This window comes from Nannospalax galili, unplaced genomic scaffold, assembly GCF_000622305.1.
Source record: "Nannospalax galili isolate Female #2095 unplaced genomic scaffold, S.galili_v1.0 scaffold433, whole genome shotgun sequence".
In the NCBI taxonomy this organism is placed as follows: Eukaryota; Metazoa; Chordata; class Mammalia; order Rodentia; family Spalacidae; genus Nannospalax; species Nannospalax galili.
The window spans coordinates 11,484,073-11,494,167 of record NW_008338715.1 but is presented as its reverse complement, the minus strand read 5'-3'; positions in this window follow the sequence as shown (position 1 = coordinate 11,494,167).

Sequence of the window (10,095 nt, the reverse complement as noted above, 5' to 3'; positions counted from 1 at the left end):
TAAATAGGCACTACCTGGCCGGGATATGACCCTAGGGTTTCAAATATTAGATATCTTTGTGGAGTGGCACTACTAGGGATAGAACTCAGGGCCTTGTGCGTGGTAGATCCTTGGGTCTCCTTTTCCACTTTTGCTATATCAGGCCCACAATCACAGCATGAAGTATGAAACTGTGTGTATATTCACTCAAAACCTCCAGGTTGGGCTGGGGGTGTACTCAGTTGGTAGAGTGCCTAGCATGCATAAATCCCTGGGTTTGATCCAGCAGGGCAAAAGAAAAAAAACAGGTATGATGGTACACAGCAATTATATCAGGTGTCGAGGCAGGAGGATCAGAAGTTCGAGGTCATCCTCAGCTATGGGAGAACTTGTCTCAAAACAAACAAACAAACAAACAAAGAAAAATCCCTTCAGGTTGATCATGGTTATAACTACCGAGTATAGACTGTGCCGTCAGCCTGCCATAGGGTCCAATTCTGCATCAAATTTTATGAAAGTTATTTGGCTGTCTTGTGCCTTGGTTTCTTCATCTGTAACATAAGGGGGGGATCAATTTCCTTAATTACTTAAATGAGTTAATGGGCCTAATCAATTAAGAATGATACTATAACTCTTTTCATAATCTTCCATCCTCATCTTGTTCGACCTCTCTAGGAGGTGAGATGCGGTTGAACACTCCTGCCTTCCTGAAGCTCTTTTGCTCCAGTTCCTTCATCTTTCTGATCCACATCTGCTTTTAGGATTACTTTTCAGGTACTTTTCTATTTGTCATAGGACAGAGTTACAACAATTTGTTGTTGTTTTTTTCATTTTTATTACATGTGTGTTGGTGAGAATGTGATGTGTGTGTAGGTGGGAGAGTGCAGGCATGCACAAACCATAGCATATATGTGGAGACCAGGAGGCAAATTTAGGGAGTTGGTTCTTTCCTTCCCTCTTTTTGAGGCAGGATCTTTCTTGTTTCTGCCTTGCTCTAGGCTAGCTGGTCCATAAGTTCCTGGGTCCATCTTCCAACTCGCTTTAGGAGTGCTAGGATTTAGGAGTTTGAGGATTTAGGAGTGCTCTCTAATGTGGGTTATAGGGACTGATTTCTAGTCCTCAGGCTTGTGCAGAAGTGCTTTTACCCACTGTGCCATCTCCTGGGCCTTTAAAATTTTTTTTTTTGCTGGGGATCAAATTCAGGTTTTGTGAGAATTTAAAGATTTTTAAAAAATATTTTTATGGGTCTAGAGAGGTGGCTCAATGGTTAAGAACAGTAATTACTCTTGCAAAGGACCTGGGTTCAGTTCCCAGCACCCACATGGAGGCTAACAAATGTCCATAACTCCAGTTCCAGGGGAATTTGACAGTCTCTTCTGACCTCTGTGGGCATTGCACGACATGGGTGCACTTGCATACATGCAGGCAATACATACGTACACATAAAAATATATAAAAATAATGATAAAAAAAAGGTTTTTTGTCTTGCAGTGCCTGCAGAGGTCAGAGGAGGGCATCGGATCCCCTGGAACTGGAGTTATAGTCAGTTGCTAGCCATCATGTGGGTGCTGGGAATCAAATCTGGGTCCTCTGCAAGAGCAGCCGGCCTCTTAAACTCTGAGTCAGCTCTCCAGCCCTAAGAATTTAAAGATCTTAATTGGCTTTACTTTTGATGCTAGAGTGGGTCAACACTTAAGTCCATAAAATTGAGTAAGTGTTCCAACGAGCTAAGCCAAGGAGGCTTGTTTTATAGACAGAAAAGTTCTGAAGTGAAGGAGGAGGAGGAGGAGGAGGAGGAAGAGGAAGAGGAAGGAGAGAAGGAGGGGAGGAGGCAGGCTGGTCATTTCAATTTTATTTTCTTTTCAAGGTGAAGACAAGAAGACAGACCAATAGAAAGCATGGTTAACATGTTACCTCTTTGTCACTCTGTGTGTGTGTGTGTGTGTGTGTGTGTGTGTGTGTGTGTGTGTGTAGGCTGAACCAGAGGGAACTTCACTGTGAATGAATTTGACTGGTATGGGAAATTTGATTGTCATTCTTTAAGCGTTTTCTAGGAAGCTCACCCAAAACAGCTTTGCTTTAGATTGGTAATGTGGGACTTTAGCACGAGTGACTCCATTTTGATTTTTAGTTTGCTCTGTTGGGATCTGGTACAGGAGCCTAATCCAAAACAATGGCTTCCTGTAATTTTCATTTAACATGCCTGCCCTTTCCCTAAGGAGATATCTGCCCTCAGCTTTCCTTGTAATGTACTCTCAATAGAGTGACTCAGCCAGATCTAGGCTGCAGCTGCCTCTCTATAGCTGGTCCTGTGCTGTCCCAGGCCTGCATATTTGCCTCAAAGCATTAGACTTCTCATCATTTCCTTCCTCCTTGCCTTTTGCCCTCTTTCAATCCATCCTTCACTGAGCTTCCCCACTTGTTTCAAAAGCTTACCTCATATGGCCAATTTAGAGTCCTTTAGTGACTCCTCACCCCCTAGAGGATGAAGGTCCTATTTCTTGGCATATAAAGGCTTTTGTTGGGGCTGGAAAGATGGCTCAGAGGTTAAGAGCACTAGTTGCTCTTGCAGAGGATCCAGGTTCGATTCCCAGCACCCACATGGCAGTTAATAACTGTCCATAGCTCTAGTTCCAGGGGAATCTGATGCCCTCTTCTGACCTCCTCAGACATTGCATGACATGGATGCACTTGCACATGTGCAGGCAGTACACTCATACACACAAAATAAAAATCACAAATAAATTTTTTTTTAAAAAGGCTTTTGTTTGCATGTGATCCAGACCCTCGCCCACAGGCTCCACTGCCCCGCCTGTGCTGTCCACTTGCTCTTCACATTCCACAGGCTGTTTTTTGTTTCAAGCCCTTTGCATGATGTACTCCCAGTCTGGTCTCCTCTCTCTTTTTCATCTGCCTCTCTTCCTGATTGTTCTAGTTGGCTTTCAATTGCTGTGACATAACATTCTGACTAATATCAACTTGGGGAGGAAAGGGTTTATTTGGCTTACATCTCCCAGGTCACAATTTATCACCGAGGGAACCCAAGTTAGGAACTCAGGGCAGGAACCTGAAGGCAGGAATTGAAGCATGGGCCGTGGAGGAATGTTACTTACTGGCTTGGTCCCCTGGCCAGTGCTCAACCTGCTTTCTCATACAATACAGAACCACCTGCCGCCGAGGGGTGGCACCACCCACAGTGAGCTTGGCCTTCCCACATCACTCAACGATCAAGAAAATGCTTCACAGACATGGCCACAGGTCAGTCCAATGGAGGCAATTCCCCAGTTGAGGCTCCCAATTGACCCAGGTGTGTCAAGTTGACAACTAAAGCTATCCAGCACACTGATCCCTCAGAATCTAATCTAATCTAATCTCACCTCTTTGAGGAAGCCTCTTAGGGTCACTGCATATGTAATTTACATGCTCCTTTGGGTTCAACTATTACCCAGGGAGTAACCATTTATAGAAGACATATCAATGCAGTATCCACACACTCCTCTCCGTGCCCATGTGATTTTTCTCTTCCACTGGAACTCCCATGAGGGCAGCATTTGTGTTTGGTCTAACTTTGTATTCTATGCACCTGATGCAGTTATGTCTGGCACACAGAGGTGTTCAATACATACTGAAAGAAAGCTGCAGCAGGGACCAACCATGCATCTTTCATCCTCATTAACCCTCAAGGTACTGTTGTCAGTAAGGGTCATATACGCATTGCTTTTTAGTTTATGGACAGAAGACTTTCAGACTTTCAGATGACTGTTGACAAAACAAGGATTATTAAGTAGCAAAGATGAAAAAGATCATAGCGTTGGTGTAAGTGACACAGCATCATGAAAGGTCTAGTAAGGGAACACTTCTGGTTAAGAGGATGAAATTTCTGGCCTGAGTAGAGACCTAACGTTCCAGTCGGGTGGGTCAGTGACCTGGCTAAGGGAGCACCTTGGGAAGGCAGGTTCACCCAAAGTCATACTAAAGAGATAAAGGGGCAAAATAATTACCCCTTTAATGACATAACATACCTTTCCTTCCCAGACTTCTCACTCTTTATCTCAAGTCTCTTTCAGGGCCACAGACATGCAGTTTCAAATGTTTGCCAGAAAAACACAACTTTCCATTTCTTCTTTCTGTCTCTCTTTTAAGCATGATTTCTCTAACAGTTTGGGCTTCCTTACTCTTTCCTAAAGCACCCCCATTCCTGCCATGTAGCTGCCTGCTGCCATGTGCCTGACATCCATGGAGGCTAAACTTGAGCAGCGTGGCTTTTTCCCCTTCCTTTCTCTATTCGCCTCCTCCAGACACCTGCTGAGATTTACAACTTGCCTGTTCTCAGGGTTTTCTTTTAAACTCTAATTATGTTCAAGATTTTGTTTGAGTCTGTTCTTAAATTATTCTATTTATGGGACTAAGAATCCCAAGAGGGGACCCTTGTTTCCCCAGTATCATGGTGACCACAAAGGGACTCCCCAGTTTCCAGTAACATAATCATTTCACTTCTAGGAATCATTCTAAGTAAATACTCAGAGGCAGGCAAACTATATTTACCAAGATGTTCATCACCAAGTCATTCATGGTAGTAAAAACACTGAAAAAAAGAGATGATTAAATGTCCAGAATTGTGGGACAGCCATACAACTAAATGTTGTCCTGCCATCATTCTGAGGGATGTGGAATAATTCTCATGTCACTTATAAAAAAGATGGATTGAAAATTAGGAAATATAGTAAGATCTTAAGTTATACAAAGCAAAAACTCACACATGTCCAGAGAAAAAGATTAGGAGGGAACATTAATATGAACTCTTCAGTGATTATAACTTGAGTGATTTTTGTCTTGTTTTGTTCCTTATGATTGTTGGTATTTTCCAAATGTTACAAAACATGTCTTTACCTAAAAAAAAATTATATTTATTTTATGAGTGTTTTGTCTGCATGTAAGTATACCACATGTGTGCAATGCCCATGGAGGCCAGAAGAGGGCATCAGATCCCCTGGAACTGGAGTTATGGACAGTTGTTAGTTGTCATATGGGTGCTGAGAACCAAACCCAGGTCCTCTGCAAGAACAGCTAGTGCTCTTAACTGGGGTGCCATCTCTCTACCCCTAAGTGTCTTTACTTTTATAATCAGAAATATATATATATTTTTTTTCTTCTTCTTCTTCTTCCCCTTCCCCTTCCCCCTCCCCCTCCCCTCCTTCTTCTTCTTCTCCTTCTCCTTCTTCTTCTTGTCTTTTTCAGACAAGCTCTCCCTGTAGCCTCAGCTGTCTGGAACTCACTATGTAGACTAGGCTGGCCTTGAACTCACAGAGATCTGCCTGCCTCTGCCTCCTGAATGCTGGGAGTAAAGGCGTGTGCCACCATGCCCGGCCTAGAAATATATATTTTTAAAGCTGCAATCTCAATACTTGGTAGGCAGAGGCAGGAGGCTCAGGAGTTCAAAACCATCCTCAGGTGCACAGCAAGTTTGAGGCCAGTCTGAACTTTATGAGACTGTCTAAAATAGAGAAAGAACAACAAAACAGATCTCAGTTCTTTGGTCATGTGCTATGGATCTGGCCAATCATCATCTTCCATCTCCGGGCTTCAGAAAGTGGTCTGGATGAGCATGTGACTTATGGCAGGCCAGTGAGACTCAGTCTCCATACTTTCAGAGGAGATGCTGGTGGGGCACAAAAGCTGTGCCTACATTAGCAGTACGGAGCTATAAGTCAGGGCTGGAGAGGTGGCTCAGCTGTTAAGAGCACTGACTGCTCTTGCAGAGACCTGGGTTGGGTTCCCAGCACCCACCTGGCAGCTGCCACCTGCAACTCCAGTTCCAGGAGGATCCAAAACCCTCTTCTGGCATTTGTAGGCATTGCACACACATGGGGCACTTACATATATGCAGCCAAAACACTAAAAAAAGCTGTAACTTCAGAGCTGCCTGTGTGCACACAGGGCCAGAAGAACAACACAGGAGGAAGGTAGAGGGGGGAAATGCATGTGTAGCCAACACACATACACACACCGCCACCACCACCATCCTTTGAGTTCTTTTTCTTTTTTTAAACTTTTATCTGCATTTATTTTATGCTCAATTTATTCTCGTGTCATAAGTTTTTATTTCTTCAGTTTCTTCTGGAATATCGTTACCTTCTGTGCAACCTTCTCTCCAGTTCATTCCTTTTCCATGAGGATTGCTTTGATGTGGCAGGGGAGCTCATGTATGGGTTAATTTGATCATGAGTTCTCTAAGTTCTGCAGTGCATCTTGGATGATTTGTTCACCTGGATATGCTCAATGACCAGCGATTCTACATCTAAATCCTTAGGTTCAGCATTACTTTCTGCATTTTTAAGCTGTGCAGCAAAATATCAGCACTCTTTTTAGGCCACAGACCGTGTGTCCAGCCCCAGTGTTTAGCTTGGGCACACCTACTGAGTTCACCATCATACCACCCGAATCACGCACATTACTTCTTTAAAATGATGTCTTTCAGATGGTGGCTTTTCGGATATGCATATCCTTGATAGCCTGGGAAGTTTCACAGATGTTCTTAAAGTGAAACTTAAGATTGGAAACTCTTGATTTGCATGATTTTGTAGGATCAAGAGAGTAGCAAACCATTTTCACAGGTCACCTCAGCCCACTTACAGGAAGAGGAAGCGCACGGGGCCAACTTTGAGTTCTTGGATACATGAAAGTCTTAAATGTGATCAACCTTGAATCTTTCAGGTATAAGCACCAATAAATTCTAGGTTTCTTTGCTTGTTTTAGTATGAAATGTGTTCCCACAAGTTGTAGTCAAGAGTCTTCACTAAAATAATGATGAAAAAACTGTGAAATATATAAAACACAAGTATGACAGAGTCCAGAGCTATCATAAAATACATGTAGTATTTAACTGACTCATCTATCCTCCCTGAGAAATAAAATAGTTCCGTCTTTGCAAATGTTTAGTTGGACACTGCTCATCTGTAACGTGGTTTATTCCCATAGCACTGTACTAATAGCACCTTACATGTGTCTTCTGGCAGTACAAACCAGGCAGGGGGTATTATTGAAAATAGCTAACAACCCTAAAAGCACAGGTATTGGAGGCTCTCTGCTGTGCTCAGTATTCAACCTGTAATTGCTGAATCTAAGGAGATATGAGGTGTCTCAGGAACCGGTAGAAGTGGATGTGTGCAGGCACTTAGGATGTTTAGGAGATGTCTTTTTGAAAATCAGTAGAGAAGGATTTCAATATTCTCCCACTCAATATGGCCTTTTTGCTATGAACGGTTGAACATGAGCTTTGTTTGTAGATGTTATAGTTTCTTATTTGAGTGGCTGTTTTTCCTGATGCACTGTGAATTCCTCTAGGCAAGGATCTTTGTCTTATTTGTGTATAGGTCTTGGTGCCTACCTGAGTCCTAGGTGTTCAGTAAATATTTGTTGGATGATAAATAAGAATGGCAGTTTAGTATTGTATAATTCCCCATTCTCGTTTTTTTTTTTTCTCCCTGATAGAAATTTCTTGCCTGGAATTAAATTGCAATATGGTCTCTTTTCGCTCACACTTCTGAAGAAGCTCTCCTCTCCAATATCAGTTGATTGAAGAAGAAAATTGTAATTTTTGTCTCTCAGGCATAATGTTGATATTATAACACATAGTGAATTTTTTTCCTTGCCACAAAATGGATTTTAGAAATAAATCAAGATCCCAGAAACTTATGATTGCTTTGAGTGGTATCTCTTACCTCTGTCATCCTAAGAGAAAAGTGTGGCCTGCTGCCCCCCATAACTGTGTGACTTGAATCATTTACTAGGAAATTGGAGCATGGGTTTCCACACCTGACTCTGAGGACTGTGAAAGTAAGGCCCACCCACATCTACTAACAACAGTGCCTGGTTCCCCCTCCTCTTTGCACAGTAGAAAGTTTAAAATGCTTTTTGAATGAACAAACGGGGAAGTACGAGAGGCAATTACATATAGTGACCATTCGATCATCTAGTACTAAGTTGTTTCATTTGTTTTTGAGACGGTCTCACTATGTAGTCTTGTTTGGTCTCTGCTGCTGTTGCTGGAGTGCTGGGATTAAAGGCATATACCACCAGGCCAGCTTAGTACAGATAAGTTTGGGTTTGTTTTTGTTTTTTTTTTTTTTTTGGTCTTTTTGAGACAGGGTCTCTCTGTAGCCCCAGCTGGCCTGGAACTTGATAGTACACATAAGTTTTAAGGGATCAGGTTTTAAAATTATTTTTCTTAAGCCAACATAGGTCCTGTCAATATCCAGCAGGATGGCTTCAATATTAAATGGAGCCAGAGAGCTATAGATGATGCCTAAACATGCCAAGTGTATTTAAATTATTCCTTCCTCCCGCCCCCGAGTATCTCCCTTTAATTTTCCAATTTTTTAAAAAAAGTTTTTGCATGTACTTATTTACTGTGTGTGTGTGTGAGTGCATTTGCACACTGTATGTGCAGGTTAGAAAACAACTTGAGGGAGTTGGATCTCTCCTTCCACCATGTGGATACCAGGTATCAAATTCCTGTCCTCAGGCTTGGCTGCAAGTGCCTTTACCTGCTGAGCCATCTTGCTGGCCCTATTTTACATTCTTAAAGCTTTTTGGAGGGACGTTTTACTGATTTATCAGAATGTCAGTGTGATGGCTCAGTGTGTAAGACCTGAGCCAGAAGACCTGAGTTTGATCTCACGGACCCACATTGTGTAAGGAGAGAACCAATTCCTGCAAGCTGTTCTCTGACCTACACATGTGCTGTGGCATGCCCCCCCCCCCCCATAAATGTAAATAATAACAAAGAATACATAGGGAAAGTTAATTATAACCGAAGGAAGTCTTAAAATGAAGCCACAAACTTTGGGACTCCATGCTATTAGCTCTGTGATCTTGGGCCACTTTAGGAGCTAAAATAATAAACATATTTACTCTCCCTACTTCACAAAGCATAATTGTGAGCTTGAATAATAGGGTTTAGAAGAACTATAAAAACTCTACAGTTGTTATCTCCCTCCCAAAGGGTAACCACGGTGATGGAAAGTGCTCTTAGGTAGTATATTGTCTTATGAGAGTTTTTTACTTTTATATTGCATCTGGGATAGGCAGCCAAAAGGGATGCAAAGCTCCTCAGCTACTTAATCCTTCGATACAGAGGCAGAGAAAGCAGAAACCATACAGAAACAGAGAGGGAGAGGAGGGGGAAGGGAGGGGGGAGAGGGAGGGGAGAGAGAAGGGAAAGGGAAGGAAAACAAGAGAAAAGGCGCCCAAACGCAAATGGGTTTTAAAAACACAACTTTCCAGAGCAAACTTCACAGGGCGCCCCTCCCTAGTCCTCCACCCAGAGTATTTTAGAGAAGTCTCAGCCGGAGCTTGTTTGGGCGGAGGGCCACGCTGGCCAATAGAAATCAACTGTGTTCTTACAGGTTTCGGAACAGGTGGAGAGACCGAGCTTGAAGAATTACTTAAACGTGGGCCCAACCTTTTACTGCGATGAGGGTGCCAAGCCGGGTTCCCCCTCCTCCCTCCACACAGGAATGGAAAAGAATGTCGGGGACCCAATTTCCTAAAATCCCCTGGATTCCCTAATCCCGTCCCTCCAGCATCACCTCCACCAGCCGGGTCCAGCCTCCACCCTCCCGAGCTTGCAGGAGGGGCTGGCGGCTGTCTTTTATTGTCTGGGGAGCACCTGCCAGGTGGCGGGCCGGTGCCCTGATACGCGCTTGGCGCTGGGATTCACAAAGCACGGGCAACACCTGCGCGAGCCGTCTGGGGAGGGAGGTTGGAGAGGGGACAGGTGCCTGGAGGAAGGGACTCGGGTGGAGGGCGCGCACCGATGCTCGGGGTCCCGGATGATACAGCTCCCTCATCCCCATCTGCAAGTCCTGCCTGCCAGGTGGCGGGCCGGTGCCCTGATACGCGCTTGGCGCTGGGATTCACAAAGCACGGGCAACACCTGCGCGAGCCGTCTGGGGAGGGAGGTTGGAGAGGGGACAGGTGCCTGGAGGAAGGGACTCGGGTGGAGGGCGCGCACCGATGCTCGGGGTCCCGGATGATACAGCTCCCTCATCCCCATCTGCAAGTCCTGAGAATCCGGGGCTCCAAGGTTCCGGGGGGAGGGCCAGCGGGGAGGGA